This window comes from Entelurus aequoreus, linkage group LG20 (genome assembly GCF_033978785.1).
Source record: "Entelurus aequoreus isolate RoL-2023_Sb linkage group LG20, RoL_Eaeq_v1.1, whole genome shotgun sequence".
NCBI classification, from domain to species: domain Eukaryota; kingdom Metazoa; phylum Chordata; class Actinopteri; order Syngnathiformes; family Syngnathidae; genus Entelurus; species Entelurus aequoreus.
In genome coordinates, this window is record NC_084750.1 from 29,374,955 (window position 1) to 29,392,533 (window position 17,579).

The 17,579-nt window shown below is 40.7% G+C and overlaps 1 protein-coding gene across 1 annotated transcript in view; it reads left to right on the top strand.

The window, feature by feature from the left end:
• The window catches only part of efna3b (ephrin-A3b), a 485,232-nt gene that overhangs the window by 20,478 nt on the left and 447,175 nt on the right, over positions 1–17,579 (top strand). The window contains exon 2 of the mRNA XM_062029942.1: positions 14,652–14,787. The gene's annotated coding sequence lies outside the window, so the exon portion shown is untranslated. The remainder of the gene's footprint in view (positions 1–14,651; positions 14,788–17,579) is intronic.

Sequence of the window (17,579 nt, forward strand, 5' to 3'; positions counted from 1 at the left end):
ACACATGAGGACTTTGAATATGACCAATGTATGATCCTGTAACGACTTGGTATCGGATTGATACCCAAATTTGTGGTATCATCCAAAACTAATGTAAAGCATCCAAACAACAGAAGAATAAGTGATAATTACATTTTAACAGAAGTGCTCACCACTCATGGGAGGGGCCATAGAGGTCGGGTGCATTGTGAGCTGGGCGGCAGCCAAAGGCAGGGCACTTGGCGGTCCAATCCTCGGCTATATAAGCTAGCTCTTGGGACGTGGAACGTCACCTCGCTGGGGGGGAAGGAGCCTGAGCTTGTGCGCAAGGTAGAGAAGTTCCGGCTGGATATAGTCAGACTCACCTCGACGCACAGCAAGGGCTCTGGAACCAGTTCTCTCGAGAGGGGCTGGACTCTCTTCCACACTGGCGTTGCACGCAGTGAGAGGCGACGAGCTGGGGTAGCAATTCTTGTTGCCCCCCGACTCAAAGCCTGCACGTTGGAGTTCAACCCGGTGGACGAGAGGGTAGCCTCCCTCCGCCTTCGGGTGGGGGGACGGGTCCTGACTGTTGTTTGTGCTTACGCACCAAACAGCAGTTCAGAGTACCCACCCTTTTTGGATACACTCGAGGGAGTACTGGTAAGTGCTCCCCCGGGTGATTCCCTTGTCCTACTGGGTGACTTCAACGCTCATGTTGGCAGCGACAGTGAAACCTGGAGAGGTGTGATTGGGAAGAATGGCCGCCCGGATCTGAACCCGAGTGGTGTTTTGTTATTGGACTTTTGTGCTCGTCACAGATTGTCCATAACGGACACCATGTTCAAGCATAAGGGTGTCCATATGTGCACTTGGCACCAGGACACCCTAGGCTGCAGTTCCATGATCGACTTTGTAGTTGTGTCGTCGGATTTGCGGCCTCATGTTTTGGACACTCGGGTGAAGAGAGGGGCGGAGCTTTCTACCGATCACCACCTGGTGGTGAGTTGGCTGCGATGGTGGGGGAGGATGCCGGACAGACCTGGCAAGCCCAAACGCATTGTGAGGGTCTGCTGGGAACGTCTGGCAGAGTCTCCTGTCAGAGAGGGTTTCAATTCCCACCTCTGGAAGAACTTTGAACATGTCACGAGGGAGGTGCTGGACATTGAGTCTGAGTGGACCATGTTCCGCACCTCTATTGTCGAGGCGGCTGATTGGAGCTGTGGCCGCAAGGTAGTTGGTGCCTGTCGTGGCGGTAATCCTTGAACCCGTTGGTGGACACCGGCGGTGAGGGATGCCGTCAAGCTGAAGAAGGAGTCCTATCGGGTTCTTTTGGCTCATGGGACTCCGGAGGCAGCAGACAGGTACCGACAGGCCAAGCGGTGTGCGGCTTCAGCGGTCGCGGAGGCAAAAACTCGGACATGGGAGGAGTTCGGCGAGGCCATGGAAAATGACTTCCGGACGGCTTCGAAGCGATTCTGGACCACCATCCGCCGCCTCAGGAAGGGGAAGCAGTGCACTGTCAACACCGTGTATGGTGCGGAGGGTGTTCTGCTGACCTCGACTGCGGATGTTGTGGATCGGTGGGGGGAAGACTTGGAAGACCTCCTCAATCCCACCGACACGTCTTCCTATCAGGAAGCAGTGCCTGGGGAATCTGTGGTGGGCTCTCCTATTTCTGGGGCTGAGGTTGCTGAGGTAGTTAAAAAGCTCCTCGGTGGCAAGGCCCCGGGGGTGGATGAGATCCGCCCGGAGTTCCTTAAGGCTCTGGATGCTGTGGGGCTGTCTTGGTTGACAAGACTCTGCAGCATCGCGTGGACATCGGGGGCGGTACCTCTGGATTGGCAGACCGGGGTGGTGGTTCCTCTCTTTAAGAGGGGAACCGGAGGGTGTGTTCCAACTATCGTGGGATCACACTCCTCAGCCTTCCCGGTAAGGTCTATTCAGGTGTACTGGAGAGGAGGCTACACCGGATAGTCGAACCTCGGATTCAGGAGGAACAGTGTGGTTTTCGTTCTGGTCGTGGAACTGTGGACCAGCTCTATACTCTCGGCAGGATCCTTGAGGGTGCATGGGAGTTCGCCCAACCAGTCTACATGTGCTTTGTGGACTTGGAGAAGGCATTCGACCGTGTCCCTCGGGAGGTCCTGTGGGGAGTGCTCAGAGAGTATGGGGTATCGGACTGTCTGATTGTGGCTGTCCGCTCCCTATACGATCAGTGTCAGAGCTTGGTCCGCATTGCCGGCAGTAAGTCGGACACGTTTCCAGTGAGGGTTGGACTCCGCCAAGGTTGCCCTTTGTCACCGATTCTGTTCATAACTTTTATGGACAGAATTTCTAGGCGCAGTCAAGGCGTTGAGGGGATCCGGTTTGGTGGCTGCGGGATTAGGTCTCTGCTATTTGCAGATGATGTGGTCCTGATGGCTTCATCTGGCCAGGATCTTCAGCTCTCACTGGATCGGTTCGCAGCCGAGTGTGAAGCGACTGGGATGAGAATCAGCACCTCAAAGTCCGAGTCCATGGTTCTTGCCCGGAAAAGGGTGGAGTGCCATCTCCGGGTTGGGGAGGAGACCCTGCCCCAAGTGGAGGAGTTCAAGTACCTAGGAGTCTTGTTCACGAGTGAGGGAAAAGTGGATCGTGAGATTGACAGGCGGATCGGTGCGGCGTCTTCAGTAATGCGGACGCTGTATCGGTCCGTTGTGGTGAAGAAGGAGCTGAGCCGGAAGGCAAAGCTCTCAATTTACCGGTCGATTTACGTTCCCATCCTCACCTATGGTCATGAGCTTTGGGTCATGACCGAAAGGACAAGATCACGGGTACAGGCGGCCAAAATGAGTTTCCTCCGCCGGGTGGCGGGGCTCTCCCTTAGAGATAGGGTGAGAAGCTCTGCCATCCGGGGGGTGCTCAAAGTAAAGCCACTGCTCCTCCACATCGAGAGGAGCCAGATGAGGTGGTTCGGGCATCTGGTCAGGATGCCACCCGAACGCCTCCCTCGGGAGGTGTTTAGGGCACGTCCAACCGGTAGGAGGCCACGGAGAAGACCCAGGACACGTTGGGAAGACTATGTCTCCCGGCTGGCCTGGGAACGCCTCGGGATCCCCTGGGAGGAGCTGGACGAAGTGGCTGGGGAGAGGAAAATCTGGGCTTCCCTGCTTAGGCTGCTGCCCCCGCGACCCGACCTCGGATAAGCGCAAGAAGATGGATGGATGGATGGATGGATACATTTTAACAGAAGTGTAGATAGAACATGTTAAAAGATGTAGTGGATTGTCCGAAGCTTAAGCAGGCAACAAAAGTAGTTTAGTACAACAAATTTATTTACCCATTATCAGAAGTGCAGGTTGAATTAAGTTGTCCGTGCAAGCAGACACAATGTACTCCAGAGCACACAAGACACACACAAGCCAAAATCACCCCCGAGTTCCGGTCTTCTGCCATTTTTTATATGTCTGTTGTGCGTCATCATTCCTTATCAAGTGCGTCAGTGTCTTGTTTTGCTTTTCCTATCTGTTCCATAACAACTCGAATCTTTTAGACAGTAAACACATTCTATAGACAGGTTGGCACGACTTAATATTCACTTTTGTCCCACAACTGGTCCATTCAATGGCACAAAAATACAAGAGTATTGAAAATGAGCGGACATTCTTAAAAGACAAGAAATATAGGTCAAAAGGTCAGAAATTCTACTACATACCCGCCTTCCAGGGTCTTAAGACCCTGGACCAAAACAATTTCTGATATAGACCACTAACTTAAATCTCTACCGCAGATAGAGGCAAAAACCTCAATGTTTTTATACGAGGCAAAAATTCCGTCTATGACCCTCCTTCAGAGCGATCGCTGTTACCAGCCTGCAGTAAAACCATCTCACAGAACACAATTAGTGGCCTACCCTTTGATTTAGTAAAGGAAAAACAAATACTTTGATCATGAACATCATTGAACATAAATAGATGAATGTATATAGACTTATGACTGTAAGACATTTGCAAAAATATTTTTCCCGGCATTTGCAATGGATGTAGTTACCAATATTGTTAATTACCAATTAATTTTGAACACACAACTGAATTTCGTATGAGTCCATGTTCGATTAGTGCTCGTATAGATGGCTCGGTGGTGCCTCAGGCTGGTGGCCTGCCGACACCTCGTTGGGCTTTTGGCTGCCTTGGTGAAGAAAGAGATCCACTCAAACAGTCTGTCTCTCTTTGGGGTGTGGTTCAGTCCATTGGGCAGACTGTTCAGTGGCATGTGCGTGCTGGCCGAAATTGGGGAAAACTCAGGTAGAGTTGGAGCTGTGGGGGCTTTGGGGAAGGCTGGGGCAGAGTATGGGGCGTGGGGCTTTGGTCCAGGCCCTCGGCTTGCTTCAGGCCTCCTCGCTGCTTCGGCACTCCCGACACTTCTTTCCACAGCTGCTGGAGTCCCGGTGGACACATTGGCTGGCAACCTTAGTTGTTCTCGTCATCGCTGGCAAGGTGTTGTCTCTCCTCTCGGTTCCTTCCAGTCAGGTATCGGGTGTTGGTCCTGGATTGGCTTTGACCGTGCCCCTCTTAGCGAGTGCAAGGGAATCTGGAGTGGCTGCTTTCATCCTCAAATCTGCACAGAGGAACTGGCACACAAATTCTACATTTTGCAAACTTACCATTTTGGTCTCATGGTCTTTCCACCTTCCTAGGAAGCTGCTGGTCCTGAGAAGTGCTGATCTTGTGACTGAAGATGATAACCTGTTTTCTTAAAATAGGTGCCGTTGTTTGACCTAATCTTTTTGGGGAAACCATGTCGGGATATTAGATCATTCACAAAACATTTAATTACTGAATTGGCATTCTCCTTTGAGGTTGGGGTTGCTTTCGCCAACCACTGCAATTGTCAATCTAAATCATTACGTTCCTTTATCCTTGTACCGGATTGATCATATCCATTAAATAAAACCTCAACACGCTCAAACTTGACCCAATCCAAACTCACCTCCCCCCTCTGTCCCTCTCACAGGGACAGTGTTAGTCGTAGTAATAGTAATAGTAATAGTAATAGTAATAGTAGTAGTAGTATTAGTAGTTTCAGAAACATCCAAGAAAAAGAAAAGACAGCTGATAGTCAAGTGCAGCAAGAACAGAGGCGGAGGACAGGTCATGTTTGAGGTCACTGTTCGCTTTTGCAATAGTACTTTGATATTTTACAACACCTAGTGAATTATTGTGGCCACAATAATTCACTAAATAGTTGTATTTAATTTAGTCTATCTATGATGGGACAATGCACAGAAACATTAAGTTCAGAAACAGATATGTTCTGTACCAGATTATATCTAAATAGCTACTTTCCATCTGCAGTCCCTGGCTACCTAAATTAAAGGGATCCAAAAATCAAGCACTCAAATTATGACACTAATTAATCATAATAAATATATACATTCATAATAATCAATAATTAATCAAAAATAATCATACTGTAGCATGTATTCAATTATAAGAAAAGTCACCAAATGCCCCTTCATGGACACATACTTACCATACAATACAACCTCACCGTATTTACATCATCACACAAAGACAATACATGCTCTTGTTCACATCTGTCATCATTCGTAAAAACAACCAAGATTTTAACAGCCATACCTCACAATTTACAACAAAAATGCTCTCATGGATAAATATAATACTCATTAATTTGATGTGTCAACATAATGCCCCTCTTAGTGACCGTGTGAGCAGCCTTAATTGCTCCAAAGCCACTTTTTTATTTTATTTCAAATTTTCTATTCCTTTTGTTATAACGTGGAGAAGGCTAATTGGTCTGTACATGTTCTGGTCTTCTTTATTTCCTGCTTTATGGATTTAATCGTAGTAGCAGTTTCTCGACGTGGTAGGTAAAGTGTTTTCCGTTTAATTTATTTATCAATCGTTGTTATACGAGCAATAATACAATCCTTATATGTTTTTAGGAAGATAGTGTCCAACCCATATATATATATATCTCTAGATCGTGAGTCTGATAATGCAGTGAAGATTTTGTTCAAATTTGTTTCTTTTGTTAATTCTAAAATTAGTCCATATGAATAAATGACAATTATTTGCACTGATTTTGAGGGACTCTTTATTCAGGGTTTGTACAGACTGGATGAAATGTTCATTAAAATTATTACTTATATCCAGACTGTCTGCGATAGTAGCGCCATTGATATTTAATGTTATAGTGTTGTTTCTTGTTTGCGCTCTTTCCGTAAGTTTGTATCTGGTTTTCCATAACTTTCTAATGTTCCCTTTTGCAGCTTTGATTAATTTTAAGTGAAAGTCAGCCTTAGACTTCCGCATTAACATTGTAACTTTGTTCCTCCAAACTTTTAAATCATACGATCTGTATTTAGACCTGTTTTAATTGCTCTTATGAGAGCTGAGTCCCCATGTCTTTATTAGAATCCAAATTGTTTTATTAATCCAATGGTATTTTTATTTTAACACTCTTTTTTCTGGTTTTGTTTTCGTGTATTTAGAAGCCGTTTATAATATCCTTAAGTTTCTTTCTACGTGTTTTATTTGAGTCCCACCATATATAAGAGTCAAAAGGCTCCTATTATGAGTCGTCTAATTGGTGATCATACACTTTGGCGGTTTGGGTGGCAGGACACACGGACGCACCTCCGTCAGCCAGCGCTAGGACAGTTGGAGCAGTCCCCGTCTTCCACTCATTCCTGGGAGGCGTCCCCAGTAGTTGTCAGCTGATGTCGTGCTGTCAGGCAACATCAGGAAGTTCCTTCTGTGCAGTATTGAATTGTCAGGGCACAGTTCGTAAGCAGGTCATTACAAGGTGTGTGCAGGTTGACCACAAAGGAATGCTTCAAAGATTGTGTTGAACATTGTCCGTTGACACTTATGTCCAGCAGGGGTCTGTCTGTATCCTGCTGTTCGTCCTGCTGTCACACCTGTATTTTTTGTGAGCATGTTCTGGCTACACCTTGGAGCTTGTCTTGTTCAGAGAAGCTGGCAGTCCCCCGGCTGCATATCCTTTCCACCCTCGCTTGACCTAGCACAACCGTGGATACCACCCAAGTCCGTCTGTATGGTTTTACGTTTTGTTGAGGTTTTTTCCTCCAGAATTTGGAACTCAAAACATGTACACCCATCGTTTTCATATCCTCTCGGTTAGTTCAATTTTGCATATCACGTTTTAAAATTACAGTCTTAACTATCCCATTAATTGCTAATCATTAACCTTAATTCAAAGATTATACGTACTACTTCATATGTATTTAAGTACCCTTTTAATTCACCTAAAGACCATCTATAAGTTAATTTAAACTATCATTTGTCTATCAGTAGGCGCGAGCAAGCTGTCATGCTTGCACTCTGACCTCCCGCTGTGCGTGATATTCTCCAAAACAAAAGAATGTTTTTATTCACGTTTCTCCTTATCTTTCAGCTAAATCTTTTAATCTTTTAACTTTTAACGTCCGCACTGTGTTTATTTTTATTGTCTGCATTTTAATTTTGCTTTTATTTTCTTTCATTTCACTTTTTTGTCTGTGAAAAACGCCGCACAAACATATCCTTGCCTTGCCCGTCTCCGACTGGTTATCCAACTTAGTCATAACAAACACACAAGGCCATGCTCTAAGCGCCATGCCTAATCACACTTCTCCTCTTTTTTTTAATTTTTTTTAAAATTTTTTATTTTTATTTTTAACTTTACATATCGGCTCTTATTCTAATTATTAATGTAGGCTGTTTTTTGTAATTATTATTCAACACTATTCACAGCAAAACAGTTGTAAAGTTATAGTTATTCGCATTATACTCTCAAAATCTGTAGCTAACTGAAAGCTGTTGAGATTTGGTTTGCCTACTTCATCTCAGTGGCCTAGTGGTTAGAGTGTCCGCCCTGAGATCGGCAGGTCGCAAGCTCAAAACCCCGGTCGAGTCACACCAAAGACCACAAAAAACTTGGGAGCCAAATCACCAAACATGATTCCCGGGCGCATGGTATGGTGTACTGCAATGTCTAAATAAAACTATAAATTACTCCAAACTAAAATGTCAGACTGCACTTTAAAGTTACTTTTATTAAATTAATTTCCAAACTAACCACCACCACAGCAGACATCTTCCTCAATCCTATCCCAATACTCCCATAAATTAGAAAGGTGTTTCACAACAGTGGTTAAGTAGTTATTTTAAGTAATAGATCTCAATATGTAGTAATTAATAAGACTAAATTTGCCCTAGTGTGTGAATGTTGTCTATCTATCTGTGTTGGCCCTGTGATGAGGTGGCGACCTGTCCAGGGTGCAAAGTCAAATTGTGAAACACAAATTAAAGTTGAATCAAGTGGAAATTGACAGAGTATATGAACTACATTCTTGAGAATAGTAATTGATCATTAATATGTTGGAAGCCGCATATTGAACATATTAAAGAAAATATCCAAAGCCATTACTATTCGGTATAAAGTTAAATACATGCTGAATAAGAAATGTCTGCACATGTTATATTATTCATTTATTTTTCCATATGTAATATTGTTTTGAAGTTTGGGGAAATGTTTATAGAAGAATTATAGACCCAATACATAAAATTAAAAGGCTCATTTCAATAATACACAAAGCATTATTATTATGATCATATGAATCCATTTTTTAAGTCATAATGTGTTAATTGTTCAGATAATTTAATTTTAAAACAATGGCATTTATGTTTCCAAGTAAAGAACAACAGCCTTCCAGTTTGTATTCTTAGCTTGTTTACATTATGAGGAAAAAACTATCATTTATGGGGATATTGATTTTTGAAATAGGTCAAGTAAAATAAAATAAAAACACAAATGTATTTCAGTTCTAGGAGTTAAATGATGGACCATCCTCAGTGATGAGCTAAACACATGTAGTTTTTTGTTATGGTTTAAGAGACCCTTGAAAAGTAAAGTTTTTGAACATTACAAAATATAGTAACAATTACTTTCATCTTTTAACGTTGATGTTCCAGGTAATTTAATGTTCAGTAATTGTATATCATAGGCCAATATAAGCTTTGGCTTCCGCCTATTCTTTTTTCGGTCATTCTTTTTTCTTTTCTTTTCTGTGTGTAAATGTGTATGATTGTTAATATGTCTAATTTACTGTTAAACTGCTCACATAAATTGGTTGATGGTTGATTATATGACCAAAATAAACTTATTTCATTTATTCATTCATTATCTATCGCACTCACAGTTTTATTCCATTTTGCATGTAATTATTCCTATTGATTTCTTCCCATTTCACTCAAACGACTAAACAAACAAATAAACAAACTTGCAGCTAACCACAATCAACAGCATACCATTTACGAATACCTTCATTTGTCACTTTCTCATCTTTTCTTCACTTCCGTTTTCCTTTACAAACAACATCCTGTATCCATCTCTTCCTTACACTTCACACAATGTTTCTATTTTCTGTTCTCCTAGAAACCATTCACATAACGTAAGGTTATAAACATCCTTTTCCCATATTTTCTCAAACCATCCTCTTCACCCTCATTCTGTTTTTTCACCTGCTCTCTCTTCCTCTCTCTCTCACTTTCTCTCCTTCTCTCACAATACAAACACAATAATCCAAAATAATCAGTCTTATAAAATAATTTTAGCTTTAGATATGATTTAGGGCAGTGGTTTTCAACCTTTTTTCCCCAGTAAACTAAAGAAATAAAATACAGCATAATGTCATCATTTTCTGATTTATTAAATTGTATAACAGTATATTGCTCATTTGTTGTGGTCTTACTTGACTTATTTGGACAAACAAACAAAAATAAGAATAACTAAAACGTTTTAAAAATTAAAATAGTGATTAAATTATAATAAAGATTTCTATACATATAATCAATCATCAACCTTCTTTGGATATTGCAATAGAGATCCATCTGGGCTCGTGAACTTAATTCTAAATATTTATTTTGTTGAAGAATTATTCTTCTATAATTATATTTATAAAGGATTTTGAATTGTCGCTATTTTAAAATATTTAAAATCTCAGGTACCCCTTGGCATACCTTCAAGTACCTCCCTTTTTTGTCCGAGCGGAAACACCATACCCTCCTTTGAGAACTACTGGTTTAGCCTATAAAAAATCCTTTGTCTCATACATCATTACACTGTACAACTCCTCTTTGGGGGGCTAGGATGACAGGGAATGCAAAACAATAACAGTGCAATACTTTTTTATATCATGGTCGTTAATGCCTAGTTTCTCTTTTAATAGAATCTATTTTGTTTCCATTTATACCCTTATTAGTTACTGTTTACTTTTTAGTTCTTCTTCCAAAGGGAACTCTCCTGAAGGAATCAATAACGTCTTATCTGTCTATCTAACTATCTATTACTAACCCGAGCACAATTCATGACGACATGCTCATCTTGCAGACACTTATTTCCATTTAGTTTTATTCTCTATTTGTAATTCTACATGCACCAATGTCACATAAAAATTAGCTTTATTTGTTATTTATTTACATTATTATTTCTGGTTTACTTGCTGTCTGTTTACTTAAGTTCTCATATTTTGGTCTGTCTTCCTTCTGATTAGAATTTGTTTAACGCTTCTCTACGTTTTGTTTTGACAATGGCGCTGAGTGGCTCTTATCTGTACATCCTCAGACTCTATGTTTCACAGATGCCCTTAGATGTATTAGAATATAAATTTAACTTTTATTTTATTGTGTGTTTATTCCTAAAAAAATTAAAATGTCAATGTATAATCAATTTATCTTTCTCAAATTTAAATTCAATATTATTAATTTATTTGTTGTATAACTATTAATTCCAAAGTTACAGTGTGTCCTAATCTATGATGTTCGTGCGTGTGTGTTTGTCTCAACTTCCACACAGAAACTGGATGGATCAGATAAGCAACAAGGCTGTACCAAAAAAAAGTATACTAGACATATAAATGAATGATGAATTAAACAATGTTTCAATGTCCCACAATCCGTATTTATTGATTGATATTTAAACGTGTAATTTTCCATATATCTATTATTTTACTGGACTTAGCAAGCACCTACTACTAGCACACTCTACAGACCGAGAATAACTGTTCAACCACACTTAGTAATGCCAAGCTAGATGCTAACTTAGCCTTACTATGACTCAGTAAGCAAACTTTTGCTAACACAATGCTAACCTAGCTCAATGCTATCCTAGCTCAATGCTAATCTAGCTCAATGCTATGCTAACACAATGCTAACCTAGCTCAATGCTATCAGTGTCACTCCTCTTCGAACCAATGCCAGCTGTCACTCACACAGCCTCGTCACACGCACACACTCTTATCTCAAAATGTCTCCCAGCTGAGACTATATGCGTCACACAGTCACTCACACACAGAGAATTTACCAGCACAGTTAAAAGTAAATGCAATAGACAACTACTTTTCTCATCCAGAAGCACAGCTGTATCATATCAGAACCTTAATAATAAGAACAACATTTATCATTCACTCTTAGATGGACAAATAGTCAAGTTTAAGGAGGGTATTCTGGACTTCCCTGCTTAGGCTGCTGCCCCCGCGATCCAACCTCCGAGAGCGGAATAAGATAATTAAATGGATAAATCATTCACTCATATGTTTTCTGTACATAAACTTTGTCTACTTTCTCACACGCACACACATTTTAGACAATTTCCAGACTTTTACAGAGAGCGGGGCTGTGAAAAAAGCGTGAGGGGAGGTTGCGAGGGGGGGGGGAAAGGAAGGGGGGGATTAAACCAGACAAGAAACCAGGTGCTACACAAAAGTTATTAAAATACGCAAATATATATATATATATATAAATTTAAAAAACACACACATTTTTATCCCACAAACCACTCCCCACTGGTCCGGACCAATATAAACAACTAATGCACGCGTGCTTTTGTGGAATCGGCCGTCTCATATCACACAAAAACCAGGTTCCATCATTGCTCATAAAACGGCGATTAACCCGTTTCATTGGAGCAGCACCTGCGTTATCAAACTGACCAACACGGATCACTGGCCTCTAAGGCGCCATAGGACCACCAGGAATCACCCAGCATCCTACAGACATCGTGTCTGGTCAGTCCATACAGTTTCACCAAGTTTCACCAAAGCTCTACCATATGGAGCCCGAGACGCCACCTGTCTATTCTGCAGCCATTAAACAGATTCGTGACAACTTGCCTCAGTTGATCTCCTTTACCGGAGTCACTGAATGGTCACCTAATATGAGGCTTTTTTACACGCTGAGTCACAAGGACTAGGGACCGCTGCAGTTTCCACATAGACAGGTGTCTCGCACTTTCACAGACGTATCAATTTTATATGGGCCAAATGTGCCACCAGTTAGCAAACCTTGCCTTAAATTTATCTTTGTCCAACTCTGGCTAATTCTGATGCACTTGCAGAAAGAAGCATCCTCTGCCAGCAACGACAGAGGATGAAGAGGTTAAAAGAAAATTTTCGTCTCACATCGTCTGTGCTTCTACACTCCAAACCACCAAAATTCTATCAACAATCCCCTAATGTTAAAAACAAGAAATTACAAGTTTTCAACAAACATGCAGACAAATGATCACATATAAAACAACTCAATCCAACCATAATTTACCCCAGTCCAGGTTGTTTTTGGAGAACCTGACTAAACCTATCTTTTATGAAAAAAATTTCAGTTTTCATCTTACCGATCCCGTTTCTCTTCAGACAGACAACTTTTACACAATAAGCAAAATAGCTTGCCTTTTATTAGATGCGCGCGTGCAAGCGTTGTCTGCCTGAGAGAGAAGCCGGGAGCGGATGTTGACTTGCAGAGTTCTGGACCATCCTAGTTCGTGACGCCAATTTGTGTAGTGGATTGTCCGAAGCTTAAGCAGGCAACAAAAGTAGTTTAGTACAACAAATTTATTTACCCATTATCAGAAGTGCAGGTTGAATTAAGTTGTCCGTGCAAGCAGACACAATGTACTCCAGAGCACACAAGACACACACAAGCCAAAATCACCCCCGAGTTCCGGTCTTCTGCCATTTTTTATATGTCTGTTGTGCGTCATCATTCCTTATCAAGTGCGTCAGTGTCTTGTTTTGCTTTTCCTATCTGTTCCATAACAACTCGAATCTTTTAGACAGTAAACACATTCTATAGACAGGTTGGCACGACTTAATATTCACTTTTGTCCCACAACTGGTCCATTCAATGGCACAAAAATACAAGAGTATTGAAAATGAGCGGACATTCTTAAAAGACAAGAAATATAGGTCAAAAGGTCAGAAATTCTACTACAAGAGAAAGTATGCAGATATTAACAGTAAATGAACAAGTAGATTAATAATTTATTTTCTACCACTTGTCCTTAATAATTTTGACAAAATAATAGAATAGAAAATGACACAATAAGTTTACTGCATATGTCAGCAGCTAAATTAAGAGCCTTTGTTTGCTTACTTACTACTAAAAGACAAGTTGTCTAGTAAGTTCACTATTTTATTTAAGGACAAACTTGCAAAAAAAACATATGTTTAATGTACTGTAGGAGTTTTTGTTAAAATAAAGCTAATAATGTAATTTATTGTGGTCCCCTTTATTTAGAAAAGTACCGAAAAGTATCGCAATACATTTTGGTACCGGTACCAAAATATTGGTATCGGGACAACACTAATCTTTTGTAACCTTTTTGATATGCTGGCATGTTAAAATTTAAAAGATTGCAAACCCAATTGCAAACATCATTTTCACATTAAACACTAATCTGGCTGTGAGCAGGCTACTGTATGAACACATTTTGTTGTAAGTTACACACATTATATTTATATTGAGGCTAATCAAAGTCACTCACATGTGCTCCCATCCCTTCTAAAGTTTTAGGAATCATTACAGCGACTATTTCTGCAAACGGGACGCAGCACTACTTTATCGCTGGTTTCCTTGCATGTTTTGGCCACATCCATTAAGCTTCTTCACCTTCCTTCTGACGCAGTACCACTTCTGTTCCTGTGTGCGGTTCTCTGACTCCACAGCATTGTCAGCCCCGCACACTTTATCCCAATCAACCCTCTTTCGTTCGCTGGAAACGCCAGAAAGAAGCACCTCCTACTCCTTGTCGGAGGGGCAGGTGTGCGATCACAGGCACATGGCTAATTTCTAATTTTGGGGACAGGGAGCGGCCAGCCGCACACAAACATGTGCGCTCAATTCCACGTTGATTGGGATGTAAAAAAGAAATGTGCTCGGATTAATGCGTGCATCGTATAGTGCAATTGACACTACAAGGGTTTGTGCTTAGCGCCGCTATGCTGCATTACTTTTCATTTTGCTTACTGTGATTGTAAGCTTTTCTACTCACTCCTGCTTTTACAACGCCAGTGCTCCCTTAGTTGCTGCTAATAAAATGACATTGCCTGCATTCTCTGCATCGTGGACTCACGCCAACCGTCAACATAACAGTAGTACTCCTTTAAAGAAAGTTTACAAGATAAACTTATTTAAATTTTGCAAGAAAATATTTAAAAGAGTGGGAATTCAACTACATTTTCTTCATTAATTAACTGGGGAGAGTTAATGAGCTGTCATTCGATCAATTGCCATCAATTTTTGAAGAGAATACAAAACGTATGTGTCATATATCAAATTTCTGTTATGTCTTGCAGTTTTACCTCAAGACACGGATATGTTGTCAGGTGTAATCAATATTCTTTTATTCAGGGGGAAAAGAGCAGCTTGCTTGGTGCGAAAACACACAAACCTACAACCTACAAAATACAGAGGCCGGCTTGAAAGCTCAGCTTGAAGAATGCACTCACGCTGAGCTCACTTGGATGCGGTCGACTGCAAAGAGCAGGTAAGAAACCAAAAGTCTGTGCAACACAACAGCAAATCAACAGGACATAATGAACAACAATGAACAAAAATGAACAATAACAACGTGGCAACTGGCAGAAAGTTTCACTCCCACTAAATTGTAATGCTGCTTTGTGATTAATTCCACCTCCACTTACACAGAAAGTGAAAGAGGCCTGAGCAAAAGTTACCGACGGCAAAATTGAATCCCAAATTTGTAATTTTGAACTGTTTTGTAAACTGGCATACTAGATAATATACAAAACCCAAAACCAGTGAAGTTGGCTCGTTGAATACAATGATTTGCAAATCCTTTTAAACTTATATTCAATTGAATAGACTGCAAAGACAAGATTTTTAATGTTCGAACTGAGAAACTTGGTTTTTTTTTTGCAAATAATCATTAACTTAATTTAATGGCAGCAACACATTGCAAAAAAGTTGGCAGAGTGGCATTTTTACCACTGTGTTGCATGGACTTTCCTCTGAAAAACACTCCGTAAACGTTTGGGAACTGAGGAGACGAATTTTTGAAGCTTTTCAGGTGGAATTCTTTCCCATTCTTGCTTGATGTACAGCTTAAGTTGTTCAACAGGCCGGGGGTCTCCGTTGTGGTATTTTAGGCTTCATAATGCGCCACACATATTCAATGGGAGACAGGTCTGGACTACAGGCAGGCCAGTCTAGTACCCACACTCTTTTACTATGAAGCCACGCTGTTGTAACACGTGGCTTGGCATTGTCTTGCTGAAATAAGCATGGGCGTCCATGATAACGTTGCTTGGATGGCAGCATATGTTGCTCCAAAACCTGTATGTACCTTTCAGCATTAATGGCGCCTTCACAGATGTGTAAGTTACCCATGCCTTGAGCACTAATGCACCCCCATACCATCACAGATGCTGGCTTTTGAACTTTGCGCCTATAATAATCCGCATGGTTCTTTTCCTCTTCGGTCCGGAAGATACAACGTCCACAGTTTCTAAAAACCATTGAGAGTGTTTGGTCAACATCGTTTTGTCCTACTAATTTCGGTGTTTTACACTGTGCGTGATTGCACAAATGTGCGCTTTGTTGATGTTATTGACTTGTTGGAGTGCTAATCAGGCATATTTGGTCAGTGCATGACTGCAAGCTAATCAATGCTAACATGCTATTTAGGCTAGCTGTATGTACATAGTGCATCATTATGCCTCATTTGTAAGTATATTTGAGCTCATTTAATATTTTATTTATTTATTAACAGACAGACATACTTTTGTATTTCATTATTGTTTCTTTTGTTAATATCAGAGTCTGTTCTGCAAAAAGGTCATCCCAAGAAGCACACAGCTTATGGACAGGAACCCACAGTTAAAATATACATCATCATATAATATACAAAATACAATACAATACATTTCAAAATCTACCCACCAAATACCCATTTACAATTTTGTTTATAAATAAAAAAGGAATCTTTAAATCCACCAATACAGTCTCAATATTCTATTATCCAAATTTGATTAAAAGTTTGCATCTTGAAGATCTGCCACAATCTCAACATACATACAGAGGTCATATCTTATCCTTTACTTTTATCCTCTTTGTATATAATTTAGTTTTGCTTGTCTCATGACACATTATCTGTATGTAATATTGGTTGCATTTCTGATAGTTGTTTGTGTGCCACACACCTTCCCAATCGTTAGAAAGTCCACTGTTCAATATGTTTGTCTGTATGCTTCACTGATGAGAGTAATTGGTCAACATCGAATTTGTCCTACTAATTTCGGCGGTTCTTGAACTCAACATAGTCTGGACTGTGACGCAACAGTTTGTTTACATGTAAAATCTTCCACTCCTTCTTTGTCTCATTTTGTCCACCAAAAGTTTCATGCTGTGCGTGAATGCACAAAGGTGCGCTTTGTTGATGTTATTGACTTGTTGGAGTGTAAATCAGGCATATTTGGTCAGTGCATGACTGCAAGCTAATCAATGTTAACATGCTATTTAGGCTAGCTGTATGTACATATTGCATCATTATGCCTCATTTGTAGGTATATTTGAGCTCATTTAATATCCTTTACTTTTATCCTCTTTGTATATAGTTTAGTTTTGCATGTCTCATGACACATTATCTGTATGTGATATTGGCTACTTTTCTGATGGTTGTTTGTGTGCCATGTTGTTCCAGACCACAGCAAACATTACCTAGCTTGCCAAAGATTGTAATAAATCTATTAGAAGAAGACAGCCTGCCGTTTCCTTTAACTTGGACACACACATATATACCTTTGGCCATTAAAAGCCAGTAATTTCCAGGAGTTATCTCATCACTTCTGACTAGCCTCTGATTTACTAATGATTTCTAATGTTGTAAAAATGTGTAGAATAAATATTACATTTCAACATTTCTGTCAATGAAGATTTGCTTCAGCCTGCGACACAAAGTCATTTTGATAGTAGGCTATTGTAGCTAGTAGGGCTGTGAATCTTTGGATGTCCCACGATTCGATTCAATATCGATTCTTGGGGTCACGATTCGATTCAAAATCTTTTTTTTTTTCAATTCAACACGATTCTCGATTCAAAAACGATTTTTCCCCGATTCAAAACGATTCTCTATTCATTCAATACATAGGATTTCAGCAGGATATACCCCAGTCTGCTGACATGCAAGCAGAGTAGTACATTTTTGTAAAAAGCTTTTATAATTGTAAACATTAAAGTACCAATGATTGTCACACACACACTTAGATGTGGTGAAATGTGTCCTCTGCATTTGACCCATCCCCTTGGGGAGCAGTGGGC